Below are 21,728 nucleotides of genomic sequence, written 5' to 3' on the forward strand. Positions count from 1 at the left end.
AATAGCTCATATTGATGAGAGTTGGTTATGGCATAAGAGGTTGTGTCATGTCAATTTTGATTGTATTTTTAAGATCATTTAAACAAAGGTAGTTAGAGATATACCTAAGATTATAAAGCCTCATAATCCGGTATGTAAGGAATGTCAATTGGGAAAGCAAGTTAGAATTTATTTTAAGAGCATACACAATAAATCTAATAATGTGCTTGATTTCATTCACATTTACTTATGTGGTCTAGTAAGGACTAGAAGCTTTCAAGGTGATAGGAATTTCATGCTGATAATTGATGACCATTCTAGAATGATGTGGATGACTTTTCTTAGGGAAAAGTCTGAAGCCTTTGAGAAATTCAAGATCTTTAAAGAAAAGGTGGAAACAAAAACTAGATTGAAAATCAAATGTATGAGATCAAATCAAGGTGGTGAGTTCACTTCTCATGAATTTAACAGTTATTATGAGACAAATGGAATTAGGAGATAGTTATCTACACCCGAACTCCTCAACAGAATGGAGTAGTGGAAAGGAAGAATAGATCCATTTTTGATGCAGCAAGAACCATGATGATGGAAGCCAAATTGCCTCACATCTACTGGAGAGAAGCAGTGAGTACATCAGTCTACACATTCAATAGAGTTCATGTCAAAGGTGAAACTGGTAAGACCCCTTATGAATTATGGTTTGGACATACACCTACTGTTAAATATTTTAGATTTTTTGGAAGTAAATGTTATATCAAAAGGGATGATTCAATTGGGAAGTTTGATCCTAGATGTGATGAAGGGATATTTCTTGGATATTCAATTCAAAGAAAAGCATATAGATGTTATAACAAAAGATTGCAAAAAATTGTGGAGAGCACAAAGGTGAAAGTGGATGAGCAATACAAAAATCAATCTATATCATATGATAGGGAATCGACAATGCCTCAATCGATACAAGACACTGAGATAGTTACATTGGCACAATCAGAAAATTCAACTGTGACTGATGATCAAAACAGTGAACCTGAAGTTCAAAAGACACCAAGGTATGTAAGGTTAAATCATTCTGAAGATCAAATCTTTGGAGATAGTAACAAGGGAGTTATGACAAGAAGAAGACTGGCAAATGAAGAGGTATGTCTTATTTCTTAAATTGAACCGGTATTTGTTATTGAATCTTGTAAAGATAAACATTGGTTAAAGGCTATGGAAGATGAATTCGATCAGATAGAGAAGAATGAGACTTGGACTTTAGTTCCCTGGCCTAAAAATGCAAGGTAATGAGTCACGAATTCGCAGAATCTAGATTATATTGTCTAGATTCTAAATATGTAAATTTATTTAAAAATTGATTATTTTAACTATTTTTCATTTAATTTATACTAAATCGGGTCCATAAATTTGAAATATTAACTAATTTTGTTAATTTAATAACTTTTTTATTTTAAAGAATTTTGGAAAAAAAATTATATGTCATCAATCTACAAAAAAAAAATTTGTATTTAGAAAATAAAAAATAAAAAAATGTTAAGTTTACATCAAATTATGTGGGTCGTACACGTCAAATTTTTAAAAAGATAATTACGGCCATTAAAAAATTAATTTAAAAAAAAATATTAGAAAAAAAATACAGAAAAATATGCTCATCAATCTTCAGTATGTTACAAACCATTTTCCAAAATGGTTTGAGAAAATAATTTTAATTGTGTCAAAAAGTGTGGGTCGTACACAGGCATGGTATGGTCCTGAAACAGGCATTTTTAAAACATAGTTTTCAGAACTCCATTCAAAAAGTTATTTTTTATTATGTGGGTATTAAAATAAATTACATATTTGGAAAGTACACTGAGAGGGCTATCTTTTATATTCGTGACTTTTTCCAAGATTCAATCTCTAAGTGTTTCAAAATTTAAGCTCAAATGAGACAAAATCTGAAAATCAGGGAAAACACTTCCACTTTTTGGCCAAAAAGTGAACTCATCTTCTTGCACTGACCCTGGTTTGTAAAGGATATTCTCAAATGGAAGGAATTGATTATGGTGAAACATTTGCACCTATAGCTAGAATTGAAGCTGTTAGACTATTTATTGCCTATGCATCATATAAGAACTATAAGTTCTATCAAATGGATGTTAAATGTGCATTCTTGAATGGTGAACTTGAGGAAAAGGTATACATTGAGTAGTCTAATGGGTTTTCATTGACAGATGATAAAGATATGCTTTGTAAGTTAAGGAAAGCATTATATGGATTGAAACAAGCTCCTAGAGCTTGGTATGCAAGGTTGGATAAATATCTTTTGAAGCTTGGTTTTACTAAAGGAAGTGCTAATAGTAATTTATTTTACAAGATCACTGATGATGATATTTTGATTATTGAAGTATTTGTTGATGATATCATTTTTGGAGGTGAAGATAAATTGTGCATGAAATTCTCTAATAATATGAAGAATGAATTTGAAATGCCCATGATTGGTGAGATGAGATTTTTATTAGGTTTGCAAATTATTCAAACTGACAAAAGCATTTTTATCTATAAAACTAAGTATCTAAGGGAATTGTTGAAGAAGTTTGGTATGCATAATTCCAAACTGGTAAGTACTCCTACGGTGACAAGTGAGAAATTATCTATCAAAGACACATCTGCACCCGGTAAATTTGACAAGGTATAAGTCTATGATTGGTGGCTTATTATATATAACTTATAATAGACCAGATATTATGAATGTAGTGAGTATTGTTTCAAGATATCAAGGTAATCCTAAAGAAAATCATGAATGTACAGTAAAGAAGATATTTTGGTATTTGCAAGGAACAATAGAATATAGCTTATGGTATTCTAGAGATGATAACTTCACTTTATGTACATATACAGATTTAGATTGGGCAGGAGATATTGATGATATGAAGAGCACTTCTGGTAGAGATTTCTTTCTTGGAAAGAAATTGGTTTCATGGATCAGCAAAAAATAGTCATGCATTTCTTTATCTACTGCAGAAGCTGAATATGTTGTAGTAGCAACTAATTATAGTCAAGTCTTGTGGATGAAGCAAATGTTGAAGGATATTAAGGTAAATTGTAGTGAACTGGTAGCTATCTAGTGTAATAACTCTGCAACTATTGACATGTCTAGGAATCTAGTATTTCACTCTAAGACTAAGCACATATCAATAAAGTATAACTTTCTAAAGGACAAGGTGGAAGAAAAGGAAGTCAAATTGGTTTATGTGAACACTAAAGAGAAGATTGCAGATAAATTCACTAAACCACTATCTAAGGAATCATTTGAGTATTTAGAGACAGGTTAGAGGCATCTACCCCTCTAGTAGAAACTTAATTGATGGAGCAGAATCAGTCTAGTATGCATCATCAACTTTATCCTTTTCTCTAGGTTGATGTAGTGGTGCTACTACTTAGGGGGAGTAGTTAGCTTTGAGATTCAGGGGGACTAGTCCTAAATATTTTGTAAAATTTTAGATTTTTGTTGAGGGAGTAACAGAAGGAAACAAGCTTCTTAGAGATGTTGAGAATAGATGGATCTCCTTCCATGGAGTAGTAGAATGAGTTCTAAAAGAATATCAATCCTTGATCGAACTAATGTACGAGCAATGCCTCATAGTAGACAAAGCTCCTGATCTCTTACATAAGTTAAGTGATATAGAGACTTTGTTAACTTTAGCTATTCTTCTCCCCAGGTTGGATCCAATGAACAAACTTGTTAAGAAAGCCCAAGATAGAACTATGTATATCAATGAGTATATAACTCTACGTAAAATGACATGCTTGGCCCTAGATGGTCTATATTCAGATCTAATAGGGCAAAGCCCAAATTTTTTTAGGTGGTATATAATTATAGAATTGAATCATGTTGAAATTTTTTTAGATTTCAATGCAAAAAATGAGTTATGTGTCTTTGTAAAAGGATCTCAGATACCAATGCACCAATCTAAGATGGGCAAGCGATACAGAGCACTACTAGTTAAAAAGGAAGATTTTGACAAGATTGTTAAATCTATTAGTGATAATTTGAAGTCTACTGCATATGAAATTTCAACTGAGATTCATGAAAGATTCCCTCGAGAAGAAATACTTGAAGCCATGGGTTGTGTGTATCCTCAATTTTGGAATTCATTTGTAGATAATCCAAATGACGCAAAGGTGTTTCATAAAAAACTAGAGGAATTGTTATTGACATTTTCAAAAGATGCATATTACAATGGACAACCAGTAGAAGGAAATTTAAATTAAACAAACTAGACAAAAATTTGGAAACTTGCCTAAGGTTGTTTGCAACTTAGTATAATGTCAAAGATTTTCCTTATGATAGGGCACTGGCAATTGGGAATTCCATGCGGGAAAGACGAGGGTTGTACAACACTTCAAAACATGGTGGTGCTATAGCTAGTGCTGAGACAAATATGGATCTCAGACTCAAAGTCAGCATGAAATTGAAGACAAAGAAATTTTTGAATACCTGACTTGGAGTGAAGATGGACCTGTTAGTACTAGTCAGGTTCAGGATCTTGAGTCCATTTGGGATGTAGAAGCCGTAGAGTCCCTCAGTCTAGACTAAGTCAATGAAGTGAATTAGCTGTCACTTTTTAGGTATTTATACTACACTTCATGAGTCATATTAGTTATTACAATTTACAAGTAACAAAACTATAGTTGTTGTTGATGATTTTTTATATTGTACTCCTTGAAATTGTCAATCAGAACAGATACTTATTTCATATTTTTAATTGTGAACTTGAATTATTAGTAAACAATTTGAATTTAGTTTCTAATAGTTGTTTGTAACTGCATGTTGACTGTTACTATATATTTTAGTTCTAGTTTAAGAAATTTAGAGTCTTGACTCTTAGAGCTAAAAGAATATATTTAGTTCTGCATGAAGTTTGATTCTTGAATATATATTATCTCTGGTAAATTGGTTCCACATTATGCTTAACATGAAATGCAACAATTTTTGTCATAAGATCCATAAAATTGTTTATATTGCATAAATGTTAGAACCTTTCTACATTAAATGCTTAACATGATGTTAGAACAATATTTTTTCCATTTTCCCAAAATGCCAACTCCAAGGTTCAAAATGTCCTCTGTGATCATAATCTTCATCTTAAAATATGAAATATTCCCTTCTTTAAATTATCCAAATTCAAAAATACCCAATAACATTCACATCGGGAATACCAGAAAAAGTTTGTTTGAGTTCAAGGTGATAGACTTATAAAGCACTGAGAGGGGGGGTGAATCAATCACATCAAAACCAATACTACTTTAAACACTGACTGGTAGATATACATAACAAGTTTACTCAACTCTATGAATGCAATCCAAAATGATATTAAAGCACCCACACTAGGTAAAACATTCACCATAACACATGTTTACGTGGAAAACCCAAATGGGAAAAACCATGGTGAGATGGGACTCACAAGTTAACTATCTACAGTAATAGGTAACTGACTGGTTAAGGTCTATAAAGGGGATCTGCTAGGAGAGAATCCTATTAAAGATCCCAAAGCTCTGTAAGGAGCTATACCCTTTTAAAGGTTGTACCCTGTTAAGAGTAACCTTAGTAGAGGATTTATGAATCCAAACTAATGGATCACCTTGTTAAAGGATTTGTACAATGAATCTTGTTAGAGCTTACCCGGTTAGGGGATTTGACTATTGTAGTGATTAGAAAACAACAAGTGGTGTGATCTAGAAGTAGCACAACTTGCTTGAATAGATCCTCTTCTGTGCACTCAAAACTACATAACCAACATATTCTGCAATGCCTTCAACAACTTAACACTTCTATCTTCGCATCAAATCATCCCATATCATACTTCCAAAATAGTTCATCATAATTTCATTATATATATATTTAGATTTCATATCGGCTTTAGAAATTATATCACAATTTCCTAGGTGCAATGTATCTGGATAATCAAACATAACTCATCACAAATTACTGCCAAAATTTGTCAATTAGGGTAACTCATCATGACCGGTGATAACTCAGGACACAATCAATGAATCCCGGTTGGAACATCGATACCAGTTGGAGTTAACCATTTCAACATGTAAATCGATTATCCTCCATTTGCTTCTTTGATGACCTTCATTGGATCTTCAAGTTGATGTCAGGTTATTCCTACATATACTGGTTGTCTACATCAAACCATCATAAACTAAACTTCTAATACCGGTGCAATACAAGTAAATTTTAGAAGTAATACCAGTAGACAATGTGAACATATGTGTGTGTACATGTTCCATCAATGACAACATATGAAGTCATTCATTACAATCATCATCAAACCAACACAAGAGTCACACCTGTTAGGACTGTAGTTTTTTTGGCTAAGTCATGCTGAGCTTCGATTCATGTTGTGGGTTTATCCTTTGCTTTTATGAAAGTGTCTTTTCCCGAGTTCTGGTCATGTTCATGGCGATTAAGTTTTTGTGTTTTTTTTTTGCATTCGTTGCCTGGTTATCGTGCCCTAAAAAATTAAGTTGTCCTCTCTTTATTTGTCCATGTCAATATTAAGGGTGATCAAATGGTTGGTCAAACATGGTTTATATTGCATCACTAGCTCACGGATAAATTTCATGTTTAACATTTTAAGTGGTGAGTTAGCGAGTGTTGGTTTGGGTTTGAATCGCGAGGTCTCTAGCTTTTTGGGTGTTAGCATTTTATGTTGGCAAGCTAGATATTGTTAATGAAATTGTTTCGGTTGCGAGGTCTCGACTTGGTCTAATGTCATGCATTATAGCTGTGATAGTTAGTGAGTAAGTCATTTCATACAGTTGTCGCTAGCTCTCATATTTGTTTAATGTTAGCATTTTTAGGTCGCGAGCTAGTGACTAGACGATTTATGGTTAATTTTTATGGTTATTGCTAGATCATGAGGCTAAATGTCTGAAGAGGTGATCAAGTTGCGAGTTGGCGACAAGTTGCTTTGGGTTTACATCGCAAGGTCTCTAGCTTTTTGGGTGTTAGCATTTTATGTTAGTGAGCTGGATATTGTTAATGAAATTGTTGGCAATTGAATATTAAGATTAGTTGTTCTTACCACAATATTAATATACAAAGAGACTTATTTAGGAAAGAAGAAGAAGAAGAAGATAATAATAGAATAAAATAATAAAAATAAATATCAAAATTAATAGTATTGGATATAAGAAATTAATGTCTATATATATGATGATTATTTAATGCTATAATTGATGTTCAATCATTGTGGTGTAAGAATTATGGGTTCAACTACTACTATATATTAATGACAAAAAAAACATATTAATATCATAGTCATATATTGAATTGGCCATTGGTTGGTTTCACTATGTTGTCATTGATGGCAACATGGTATTGTGTTCTGGCTTCAAGTTTTGGTTTTAAGGTGTATCGACAGGCACTTCACTAATACTTCACTGGCACCAGCATCGACACCGACAGGACAGAAGGATTTTTTTGGTCACCAGCATCATAGGCTGACATGGTATAGTAAAGGTTATCGGTATTGCAGGCCGACATATCTTGGATCGGACATCGGCAATTGATTTTAATGTTTATGCATTTATGTTTTCTGGCCAACATGTAATTTGATATTGTATATATCTTTGTAAGCCAATATAGGGCATGAAAAGTTGTATGTGGTATATATGTCAATTTGATAGATCATTTTTATATAGAGACATAAGAGATATACAATAGGAGATTATGGATATGTGAATTTAATATGATGCGAAATATATTAGAGGGATCATGTATGTGTGGAAGTTCATGTAAGGGTTATTTTGGTATAGGTTTTAGGGTTGCAGACCAGAACTAATAGATCTTAAATTTGAATTGTATACTAGCATAGAAGAAGCTATCTTAGTAGTTTAGACTTCTCTGGATTGTAGTCTAGAATTTTATGTAGTCAATGAGGCTCCTTTTGTGATTGAGCAGTGTGCTCTAGGCAGTAAACCTTTCTGCAAGTGTAGGCCCCTCATATTTTGTAATATCTCTTCATATGGCCAGTGGATTGATATTGTGGGTCACAAATCCCACCGTGGTTTTTTCTCTTTGAGGTTTTCCACGTATAAATCTGTGTGTTATGGTTCTCATTTATGTGATTGTCTTATTGGTTGTTTTACTTCTTTCAATTCTGTATGTATTGGTATACCGGTTGATGTATGCATGTTTTAATAAGGCTAAAAATTATCATTTCGATATAACACTGATTCACCTGCCACCCCCCCCCCCCCTCTCAGTGTTATTGGTTTCCAACAATTGGTATCAGAGCCTTGTGCCTCAGAGGAAGTTTAACAGTTGAGGAAGATCCCGAAACCAGAATCCATGGATATGGCTTTGGAGAAGCAACTTGAGATGGCACTTGAAGATTATGATGTTGAAAGGTTGAAGAACTTAAAGCTACAAGATAAATTGAATTCTACTAAGAAATTCATTATGGTCCTACAAGAGAGGCTATCATTTGTTCAAGCTAGGAGGAAGGAACTTTTGGAAAGTCAGGATGATGAAGAGAAAGATGCACTTAAAGAACAATCTTAGAAATTGAGTCAGAAGAACATGGTTATAAAAAATGAAATGCAAGTTATAACTATGAGGATGTCTAAGGAGTCTTAGGACAAAAAGAAGGAAGAAAATTTTGTTGTATCCCTGAAGAACAAATTTGAAGAATGTGGTAGGTTGGTTCATGATGAGAACTAATCTGGTACAATACCAAAGTAATGAACAAGAGCTTGAGAGACAAATGATAATTCTGAGAGAATATTTAACTACTGCAAGTGAGTATAAAGAAAAATTCAAGATCAACTCACCATAACTTGATGAGTTTTTGAAGAGACAGAGGTAGATTGGAGATTCAAGTGGACTTGGATTTGAGCAAGGATAGAGTTCTAGTACTTCTAATAAAGATCAAAACCAAAAGGGCTATCCCACATTAATGGTTCCCACTTTCACCAATGAAGGAAATTAGCAAAAGTGGAGAATTGTGTTGGGGGGTGGTTTGAGTGAGCCCCCCCACTCGGGTTCGATCGAACCCACCATCAGACACAGGTTCAATCAAACATCGGGTTAGTTTAGGTGTTCGATTGAACCCCTTAAAAATTAATATTTTAAGGGGTTCGTTCTAATCCCCTATTCGATCAAACCCAATTTAAAATTGTTTATTTCAAACTTCTATAAAATCCAAAAATGAGAGTTAAACTATCATTTTCAAACTTGTATTTTTTTGTCCAGTGGGGATTAGAGTGAACCCAACATCAGCACCATGTCACTGTGCCCTGCCTACAGCAGCCAGCGCATCTCACCTTTCAACTTTTGACCTACATTATTTTAGGTGCACAAAATAACCCTTTTTTTGTTTAATAATGTCTTTTTTTAATTAAATTTATTCAAAAATTAATAAATAATTTGTCTGTTAATTTATTTTTTTAATTAAATAATTTTATATTTATTGTTTTTGAGCATTTTCAAAAAATTGTATATGTATTTTTCTTTCAACTTAAAAAAAAAATGTTATGAAAAAATTAGAAAACTAAGGTAGTAAATTAGAACTTAGAAAAACATTAGTAAAAAAAAAAATAGAAAAATGTTACAAATCTAAATATAATAAATTAAAACGTTTGAAAAATTAATAGTTTAATTTAAAAAATATTAGAAAACTAGATAACAAATTTAAACAAATTAGATAAAATAAATCCTCTACAATGTGACCCCTTTTCACATCCTATTACACACACAACATGACCCCTTATGACCCCTTAAGACCACATATGCCCTTGATGACACTATATGTCCCCTTAGGACAATAGAGGATCACATAGTGGACCCTAAGGGGTTACGTGTGGTCCTAAGGGGTCACGCATGAGTTCTAACACATGCATGACCCCTTAGGACTGCATGTGACCCCTTATAAAAGTAGTCGACGTAGTCCCCTTAGTTGTGCATAAAAGTTTGAATTTCCCACGAGGGTTTGATCCATGTCATCTAGGACACTTGATATGAATCCCTCATAGCTTGGGGAGATTTTTTATTGGATCATATTTTGCCTACTCTTGTAGGGCCCATGCTTTCCTGTGTTGATTTAATGTACTATTCTTACTATCAATATAAGACAAGAGAGTTATCCCCTAGGTCAGTGTAGCCTAGTTATATGTTATCGCTTCCTACATTGACTTTTGCTTCATCCATTTTGGTGCTAGAGTGGGTGGTGTCTTCTGCTTCTTCATCATCAAGGGATGAGGTTAAACACACTCCCTCTAACAAACCTTCTTGTTTGACATAGATTGTGTGACCTCTAGTGGTGTGTTCTATTCCCATGCCTGCCCCTAATGTAGATAGGGGAAAGGCACCCACAACATCTAATTCTATGGCCCACCCTCTCTTTGAGCTCTAGAGCTTGGCTGATAGCCCTTGGCCTTCTCATTATCTTAGGAAGAATTGTCCCCCTTTCTCTCATTTATCTAGAATGGCTTCTTCATAGGCCACGTCAACACCCCTTATTCCTCCAATCATTCCTCGGGCGAAGCAAGGTAGGGTTCCTGCTATTGTGAATATCATATTGATCACATCCGCTGGGCCTTCTATTTTTCCTAACTATTTTTAGAGGCCTCACCCATGGAGTGTGATGCTCTTGAGTCCTCCTGGGATTCAGTTGGTGGCCCTCATCTTCATCACAATCAACATGTGTGTGAGCGTATGCGCTATCAATGGATTGGGGCTTGAGAGTGCGATATTTCTCTACAATCTACTGATTTATCTTTAGCACCTAGTTTTGTCACATTGGATATTATTTCTTGAGCAACTCCTATTTTTGCATTATCTTTGGTTTCACTTGCAGCTGCTTTAGGGCCTATTGATGAACTTCCTTCTAAATGGGTGTAGGATTTTATTGCTCCTTCTTTCCAGCCACCACTAACTACCTCCTTGCCAAACATACCTCTATTATCTCAGCCCATTGATATGTTGCATATGTAGGTGTTGGCGTTTGGCATTATAACAGACAAGGAGAGATTGTTGGCATTTCAATAAGGCTATTAAGAAGGTTGTTGATGATTATGGATAAAATTGATTAAGGATGTTTTACTATCTTAATATTATTATTTTGTCATTGATGTTAAGAAATTGATTTTTTAATTCAGTATGATGTTGCCATATCTTGAGAAGTATGATTTGATGAGTATAAAGATGTCGGTAAAAGACACAAAAAGAATATGATGAATAAGGGGAGGAATAAGTTATTCAATGGGCAACTATTACCAAGTTAGACAATGATGAGATCATAATGTTTAGATTGTTTTGATATCATACATATGTTATTGATTGTAAGGTTAATACTATACTATGTTACCAAGCAAAGAACCTAGTTGGTAAACCCTAAGGAACCTAGACGGTAAACCCTAAGGTTATCGCTATTGGTTAATGAAGGCAGAATGTCTACCGAGTGAAGTTTTGTATTTACCACATTGCAATCGAGTAATAACATAATGCATTGAAAGAATAAAAGCATTATTTAATGAAGGAAGTTGATGAATTGGCTATGATTAAACGATTGGTATGCCGTGAATGAAGTTTGTTAAAAAATCTATGGCAAAGGAAAATTGGCAGGAAGATCTCAGATTGAACCGCAATACCCTAGCACAAGTTCCAAGAAATGTATGCAAGTTCCTAGGTGGGGTAAAACATTTTCAGATTGAAGGATACATTGAACCTGGTCAAGTTTGAAGATTTGATGGCTATGATTGATCATGGGAAAAGTGATCAAGGAGATTAAGCGGTTAGTTATTGTTTATAAATAAGGAACTGTTGATAAATAATGTAAGCGGGCAAGTGTATGCACAGGGATGCTACATAGTGATTCTGAAGCACAAAAGCTTGAAGACCTGTTTTGAATAACAGAGTATAGAGCCTAGCAGATGGACAAGATTAGTTCTATGTCTATATTGTATTGAGCAAATAAGAATCTGCTTTAGCATTTTAGATGTGAAGTTGTAGATAGATTTTTATTACTATTATTTTGTAAAGTGATAGAAAATCTCTTAACTGAGTGGGCTTAATAGTCTTATTTGTAAAACCCTCTAGCAAGGTGACATTCTGATTGAGTGTTTGAAATCCTTTAACAAGGTCACTCCTAACAAGGTGAAGATCCTAACAGATCTGAGGGAAATCCCTTAACCGGGTCACATCTAGAAATGTGTTCGTAATATTTAATAGGATTTGCTTTTAACTGAGCATACTCTAGAAGAGTATATTTCTTAGTGGGTCTGAAATCCCACAGTGGTTTTTCCCTATTTGGGTTTCCATGTTAAATCTGGTGTTATGAGTGCTATGATGTTTATATGCTTTTGAGTTTGCATGTTTAGCAGTTTTGGTTATATTACTGATGTATAGGTTACCGAGGTTGAATTTGATGTTTTGATGGAAGATTAAGTTTGTGTGATTCACCCCCCCCTCTCATCTTATTAGTTTGGCATCTATACTTAACATTAAGTATCAGAACTATCAATTGGTATCAGAGCTTTGTACTCCAAAAAAAAGAAGTTTAAAGGTACTTGAGGCAAAGATCCAAAGATGTATAAGAGGGATGCATCAAAGCTGAACAAGTCAAGTTTCTCTGCATGGCAGAAAAGGATGAAGCTGCACCTATCAGGAGTTGGAGAATATGTTGTATATTATCTGGAGAATGATTTCATCACACCAAGCACCTATCCATTGACAATGGAAGAGATAAAGGCAAAGCAAGAACATATTCAAGCAATGATTGAAATAACATTTGCATTAACCGATTGAGAGTTTAATGATCTAGAAGGCTACAATGATGCAAAGGCAATGTGGGACAAGCTCATATCTGTGTATGGAGGTGATGAACATGTTCAAAGAGAAAAAGTGGACAGTCTAAAAGGACAACTTGAATCTATGAGGATGAATGAAGGTAAGAACATAACACAGTACAGTACAAGACTAAAGGAGATTGTCAATCAAATCAAAGGAGCGGGTGGAACTATTGAAGAAAAGGATATAACAAGTAAGTTGTTAAGAACCCTTCTACCAGCTTATGCAATCCGAGTCTCTGCAATCAATGAATTAAGGTTTGTACCCAATATGCCAGTCTCTTTAGATGCTACTATTGGTAAGCTACATGCATTTGAGTTAAGTAACTTTGATAACAGTGGGTCATCGGTAAATAAAGTTGAATCTGCATTTAGTTCCTTTCATCTTGATGAATCTAATGATTACAATGAAAGAAAGTATAAGTACTCTGAAGGAGATCACAGTGGAGCAAGTAAAAGATTTCGCAAGAACATGGAGGAAGTACACAAACTGTACAAAGAAATCAGAAAGCAAGAAGAGTTTGAAACACTATTAGCCAGAAGGTTACCGAGAGGCAAAGGTAAGTATAAAGGAAAACTACCTTTTAAATATTTCAATTATGATAAGATAGGACATAAGGCTTCTAATTGTCCTGACAAAGATTCTACTAAAAAGAGAGATTACTAAGATGATATACAGAAAGATAATCATTACAAAGGACACTGAGACTTCAAAAGAAGAGATAGAAAGACATGCTTAATAGCTGATGAGGAATCCAATGATGATAAATCAGATGAAACTGATACAGAGGAAGTAGTTTATGTGGCTATCAAAGATGGATCGGATGAAGAAAGGTATGAAGAAAAAGCCCTAATATTCACATAAATACTAATGATTCTTGGATCATAGATAGTGGATTTTCACATCACATGACAAGTGATAAACACAAGTTTGTTATGTTAGAAGACTATGATGGAGGCTATGTAAGATTTGGTAATGATGCACCATGTCCGGTAAAAGGTAAAGGATCGATAGCACTTCTTGACAATGCAAGATGCAATGATGTTTATTGGGTTGAAGGTTTGAAATATAATTTGTTGAGTGTAGCATAGCTAAACAATACAGGATACTGAATAGAATTTCAGAAAGGAATTCTCAAAGTTCATGACAAGCATGGAAAGTTAGCTCCTACCGAGACACAAACTAAAGGTAAAACATTTCACCTTGACTCAACTCAGAATAAATTTTTGTATGCAAAGATAGATGATACCTGGTTATGGCATAAGGTTTTGTCATGTAAATTTTGATAATTTGACCAAAATAAGCAAGAAGCACCAAGTAAGAGGTCTACTAAGTTTGGAAACACCTGAGAATGCTATGTGCCGAGGATGCCAGATGGGTAAAATGACAAGATCAAGCTTTACAAGTAAGTCTTATACTTCTAAGGGAATTTTAGATCTTGTGCACACTGATCTTTGTGGTTCTATGAAAGTTCAAAGTTATTATGGTGATAAATATTTCATATTATTTGTGGATGATTATTCAAGGATGATGTCAGTTATGTTTTTAAAAGAAAAATTAGAAGCTTTTCAAATTTTTAAATGGTACAAGGCAAGAGTTGAAAATGAAATAGGAAGATGACTAAAATGTCTTAGATTAGATAGAGGAGGAGAGTTCACATCTGATGAGTTCAACTTATTCTGCAATGATCATGGTATAAAAAGACAAGTCTCTGCACTAAGAACTCCACAAAAAAGTGGAATTGTTGAGAGAAGAAACAGATCTATTGTGGATTGTGCTGAAACCCTAATGATTGAAAAGAAAGTGCCACAAACATTTTAGAGAGAACCAATAAGCACAGCAGTTTACACCCTGAACCGAGTACAACTGAAGAAAGGTTCTTTGAAGACACCATATGAAATCTGGTATGACAAGAAACCTAATGTAAGTTATTTTAAAATCTTTGGAAGTAGATGCTATGTACACAAACATGATAGAAATGGCAAGTTTGATCAGAAAAGTGAAGAAGGAACATTTATTGGTTATTCTTCTAGAAGTAAAGCATTTAAATGTCTGATCAAATCATCTAAGAAAATAGTAGAAAGTGCAAATGTGAAAATTGATGAATTTGCAGAAAGAAATGATGAAGGAAACTCCAAGGAACCAGATGATTATGATGAATTTGTCTATGTTCAACCAACAAGTCTTATCAAGAAAACTACAAAAGGAAATGAAGAGAATATTCAATTACTAGGTGATGAAGAAGATCATACAGAGCCTACTGAGCCTATATTAGCCAAGTATGTCAGAAAACGTCATGCATCAAGTCAGATTATAGGAGATAAGGATGATCCAGTGATGACAAGGAACAAACTAAGACAGAACACATGTCTAATATCTGAATTTGAATTGACAATAGTGAAAGAGGCATTTAACAGTGAAGATTGGATAAATGCTATGATAGAAGAGATTGATCAAATAAAGAAGAATGACACATGGACACTGGTCCCAAGACCGAAGGACAAAAATCTAATCGGTACAAAGTGGATTTTTAGAAACAAGATGAATGAAAAAGGTGAGGTCATTCAAAATAAAGCAAGACTAGTTTGCAAAGGTTATGCTCAAGAAGAAGGAATTGATTATGGTGAAACTTTTGCACCTGTGGCTAGACTTGGAGTAAGAACATTGTTGGCATATGCTACATTCAAAAATTTCAAGGTATATCAAATGGATGTCAAATTTGCATTTCTGAATGGTATATTAGAAGAAGAAGTTTTTATTGAACAACCTGAAGGATTTGTTGAAGACAAGAATAAAGATCAGGTATGTAAATTGAACAAAGCTTTATATGGTCTGAAACAAGCACCTAGAGCATGGTATGAAAGATTGCACTCTTATTTAATCAAGATTGGTTTTATAAGGACAAGTGAAAACAACAATATGTACATGAAGAATGATGAAAATGGAATACTGATCTTAGCCATATTTGTTGATGATATTAATTTTTGTGGAAATGACTCTCTATGCAAGAACTTTGGAAATGAAATGAGCAAAGAATTTGAGATGTCATTAATCGGTGAGATAAATTATTTTATAGGTTTACAGATACTGCAAATGAAAAATGAGATTTTCATTACTCAATCCAAGTACATAAAGGAAATCTTGAAGAAATTTGGAATGGAGGATTCAAAACCAGTAAGTACTCCTATGACTACCAACTACAAATTATCAAAGAATGATGAATCTGCATTTGTTGATGAGACACTTTACTGATCCATGATAGGAAAGTTGCAATATGTTGTTCACAGTAGGCCATATATAGCACATGCAGTAGGTATAGTTACAAGATTCTCTGCAGATCCTAAGGAAACACACATGACAACAATCAAGAGAATTTTTAGATACTTGAAAGGGACTGAGGATTATGGCTTAGTATATCAGAAAGGAAATGACTTTGATTTAAAAGTTTATACTGATGCTAATTGAGTAGGCAACATTGATGACAGGAAAAGTACAAGTGGAGGAGCTTTCTTTTTAGGAGAAAGACTAGTGAGTTGGCTTAGCAAGAAACAAGGATGTGTTTCATAGTCAACAACAGAAGCTGAATACATTGCTGCAACATTGAATTGTACCAACATAGTATGGATCAAACAACTGTTGGAAGGTATAAATGAGAAAGTTACCGAGCCAATAACTATATTCTGTGACAATACTAGTGCCATTAACATTTCAAAGAATCCTATTATGCACTATAAGACAAAGCACATCTCTATCAAATATCATTATCTTAGAGAAGAAGCTCAAGAGAAGAAAGTGGTGTTGGAGTATGTTAGCACAAAGGAAAAAATAGCAGATATCTTCACCAAGCCACTGCCAAGGGACACTTTTTGAGTATCTTAGAAGTAAGTTAGGGGTCCTACCCTTATCTTCTACTCACTGACCAAGTTCGGTGAAAGCATCAATTTGATGACTATAGAATATCTTTTAGGAGTTGATGCTGATTTACACACTTTAGGATGTTTTCTAAAGGTGTACATGAAACAATACAGGGAACAGGAATTGAAGACAAAATGCTCTGACCGAGACTAAATTGACAAATAATAGTAGGAATTCATTTCTCAGCAGAAGAAATAATGTTTTAGTTCTTTACTTTTTGGCATTGTTGTCAAAGGGGGAGAAGACTGAAGAAAAGCAAGACTAAAGAGAAAAGAGGAAAAGACTAATGTATGGGGGAGAATTCTGATGACAGGGGGAGATAATTTTAGTATTTTAGAATTTCACAACAATCTGAATCAATTAGGTCAAATCAATTGGTTTTTCCATCAATGCCAAAGGTGGAGATTGTTGGCATTTGGCATTATAACAGACAAGGAGAGATTGTTGGCATTTCAATAAGGATATTGAGAAGGTTGTTGATGATTATCGATAAAATTGATTAAGGATGCTTTACTGTCTTAATATTATTATTTTGTCATTGATGTCAAGAAATTGATTTTCTAATTCAGTATGATGTTGCCATATCTTGAGAAGTATGATTTGATGAGTATAAAGATGTCGGTAAAAGACACAGAAAGAATATGATGAATAAGGGGAGGAATAAGTTATTAAATGGGCAACTATTACCAAGTTAGACAATGATGAGATCATGATGTTTAGATTGTTTTGATATCATACATATGTTATTGATTGTAGGGTTAATACTATACTATGTTATCGAGAAAAGAACCTAGTCAGTAAACCCTAAGGTTATCGCTATCGGTTAATGAAGGTGGAATGTCTACCGAGAGAAGTTTAGTATTTACCGAGTTGCAACTGAGTAATAACAGAATGCATTGTATGAATAAAAGCATTATTTAATGAAGGAAGCTGATGAGCTGGCTATGATTAAATGATTGGTATGCTGTGAATGAAGTTTGTTAAAGAATCTATGGAAAAGGAAAATTGGCAAGAAGATCTACAACTCAGATTGAACCGCAATACCCTAGAACATGTTCCAAGAAATGTATGCAAGTTCCTAGGTAGGGTAAAATGTTTTCAGATCGAAGGATACATTGAACCTGGTCAAGTTTGAAGATCTGATGACTATGATTGATAATGGGAAATGTGATCAAGGAGATTAAGCGGTTAGCTATTGTTTATAAATAAGGAACTGTTGATAAACAATGTATGCGGGAAAGTGTATGCACAGGGATGCTACATAGTGATTACCGAGCACAGAAGCTTGAAGACCTATTTTGAATAACAGAGTATAGAGCCCAGCAGATGGACAAGATTAGTTCTATGTCTATATTGTATTGAGAAAATAAGAATATGCTTTAGCATTTTAGATGTGAAGTTGCAGATAGATTTTTATTACTGTTATTTTGTAAAGTGATAGAAAATCTCTTATCCGAGTGGACTTAACAGTCTTATTTTTTTTCTCACTGCTATGGGTTTTCATTCCAAACAATGAAACCCCCTCTCCACTTGCATTCATCATTGATGATGTGGAGATTTATGCATCACCAGCTAATAGTGGCATTCCACGGAAACATCTTACTTTTTTTATGTACCACAACTGCTCTTCTCCTTAGAATAGCATGGCTTTCATGTATATCATTCTAAGCAGTTAACATTATATCTACATTTTTACATGATCTACATTTGTTATTTAACCTCTTACATTTATATTTCTTGTTGATCATTTTTCATGCTTTCCTAGGTGGGGACCAAACCACTGGATCTTTTTATTTATCATGTTTGCCAAGGTGGAGGCCAAACCACTTGATCTTTTTGTTTATCATGTTTTGTCTAGGTGGGGGCCAAACTATTTAATTTATTTCTTTTCTTCACCTTTGCAGAGGCTAATCACCTTTGTGGGGGCCAAACCACTTGATCTTTTTGTTTATCATATTTTTCTGATCGTTCACCCTTGGCTCCTCCAAGTTGTATTACATTTTTTTTCTCATTGCTATGGGTTTTGACGCCAAACTATCAAAACCACCTATCTTCTTGTATGCATCATTGATGATGTGGACATTTATGCATCACCAGCTAATGGTGGCATTACGAAAACATCTTACTATGTTTATGTACCACAACTGCTCTTCTCCTTAGAATACCATGCCTTTCATGTATATCATTCTAAGTAGGGGCCATTATATCGGCATTTCTGCATGATCTACATTTGTTATTTAACCTCTTACATTTGTATTTTTTGTCGATCACTCTTTCATGCTTTCCTGGGTGGGGACAAATCATTGGATCTTTTTATTTATCATGTTTGCCAAGGTGGGGGCTAAACCACTTGATCTTTTTCTTTATCATGTTTTGCCTAGGTGGGGGCCAAACTATTTAATTTATTTCTTTTGTTCATCTTTGTGGAGGTTAATCTACTACTTATCAAAACTATCTTTGATCACCCAAAATATAGTAATATATTATCTTTTTTGAATGTTCCTCACTATCTTATGTCACATTGGTCAATAAACGCTAGATGGGAAATGAAAAACTGTCTCGCTAAGGTGGAAAGGAAAAATTTATAGGAGAGTGTAAAAGAGTCAAAATTCATTTCATTATCCATAGATGAAGTTACTGTGGTAGATAACAATGCTTGGGTCTATATGCATGTGTATACCGTAAATGAATACGTTCGTTGAGCTCATCTACTCTATATTCGTAAAATGAGGGGCAATTTAACAATAGAAAATTTATATGTGGAAGTTAAGAAAGCTTTGAATAAAATTGCTGGTATGGATGACTTGACAATTTTTAACAAGTTGGTGTGTGTTGGAGCTGCAGTAATGCAAGGTGAAAGGACCGGTCTTTGTGTAAGATTAGAAACTAGAATTTCACAATACATGCTTGGTATTCATTACATGGCCCATCGAATGAATTTAGCATATAGAATTGTAAGCAATTTCCCTATAGTGTCAAAAGGTGAAGATCTGGTCCACGAGTTCCACTCACACTTCTGCCAAAGTCCTAAACATTTTGCAGAATTTTAGATTTTTGTTGAGGGAGTAACAGCGTGAAACAAGCTTCTCAGATATGTTGAGACCAGATGGATCTCATTGCATGGAATATTAGAATGAGTTCTAACAGAATATCAATCCTTGATCAGACTAATGTATGAGCAATGTCTCAAAGTAGACAAAGCTCTTGATCTCTTACATAAGTTAAGTGCTATAGAGACTCTATTAACTTTAGCTAGTCTTCTCCCCATGCTGGATCCAATGAGCAAACTTGTTAACAAAGCCCAAGATAGAACTATGTATATCAATGAGTATATAACTCTACGTAAAATGACATGCTTAGCCTTAGATGGTCTATATTCAGATCTAATAGGGGGAAGCCCAATTTTTTTAGGTCGCAAATAATTACAGATTTCAATCATGATAAAAAAATTTTATATTTCAATACAAAAAATGAGTTATGTGTCTTTGTAAAAGGAATTCAGATACCAATGCACCAATCTAAGATGGGAAAGTGATGCGGAGCACTACTAGTTAAAAAGGAAGATTTTGACAAGATTGTTAAATTTGTTAGTGATAATTTGAAGTCTACTGCATACAAACTTTCAACTGAGATTCATGAAAGATTCCCTTCAGAAGAAATACTTGAAGCCATGGGTTGTGTGTATCCTCAATTTTGGCATTCATTTGGAGATAATCCAAATGATTCAAAGGTGTTTCATAAAAAACTAGAGGAATTGATATTGACATTTTCAAAAGATGCATATTGCAATGGACAACCAATAGAAGGAATTTTAAATTTAGATCATCTTAAAAAACAATGTAAACACTTTGCATTATGTATGAAATAGAATTTTGAAAAATTTGAGAATCCATTTGAACCTAGATCAATAACAAGGCTCTAGAAAAGGATAGATCAAAGTTAAGTATTGCATACTTCAATACGAAAATATTTCAAACTTGCCGATTTATGTCAAACAATGATATTGGGGTCAGTGGAAGATGAGAGAAGTTTCAGTGTATTAGGGCTTTTGAAATCAAATATCAGAAACAAACTAGACAAAAATTTGGAAATTTGCTTGAGGTTGTTTGTAACTCAGTATAATGTCAAAGATTTTCCTTATGATAGGGCACTGGCAATCTAGAGTTCCATGCGTGAAAGATGAGGGTTGTACAACACTTCAAAAGTTGGTGGTGCTACTGCTAGTGCTGAGACAAATGATGGATCTCAGACTTAGAGTCAACATGAAATTGAAGACGAAGAAATTTTTGAAAACCCGACTCAGAATGAAGATGGACATGTTAGTACTAGTCAAGTTCAGGATCTTGAGTCTATTTGGGATGTAGAAGCCTTAGAGTCCCTCAGTCCAGACTGAGTCACTGAAGTGAATTAGCAGTCAATTTTTAGGTATTTATACTACACTTCTTGAGTCATATTAGTTATTACAATTTATAAGTAACAAAACTATAGTTGTTGTTGATATTTCTTTATATTGTACTCCTTGAAATTGTCAATTAGAATGGATACTTATTTCATATTTTTAACTATGAGTTTGAATTATTAGTAAACAATTAGAATTTAGTTTCTGATAGTTGTTTGTAACTGTATGTTGACTGTTACTATATATTTTAGTTCTAGTTTAAGAAATTGAAAGTCTTGATTCTTAGAGCTAAGAGAATATATTTAGTTATATGTGAAGTTTGATTCTTGAATATATATTATCTTTGGTAAATTGGTTCCACATTATGCTTAAAATGAAATGCAACAATTTTTGTCACAAGATCTATAAAATTATTTATATTTCATAAATGTTAGAACCTTTCTACATTAAATGCTTAACATGATGTTACAACAACATTTTTTCTATTTTTCCAAAATGCCAACTCCAAGGCTCAAAATGTCCTCTGTGATCATAATATTCATCTTAAGATATGATATATTCCCTTCTTTAAATTTTCCAAATTCAAAAATACCCAAT

Source organism: Cryptomeria japonica, chromosome 9 (genome assembly GCF_030272615.1).
Source record: "Cryptomeria japonica chromosome 9, Sugi_1.0, whole genome shotgun sequence".
Taxonomy (NCBI): Eukaryota; Viridiplantae; Streptophyta; class Pinopsida; order Cupressales; family Cupressaceae; genus Cryptomeria; species Cryptomeria japonica.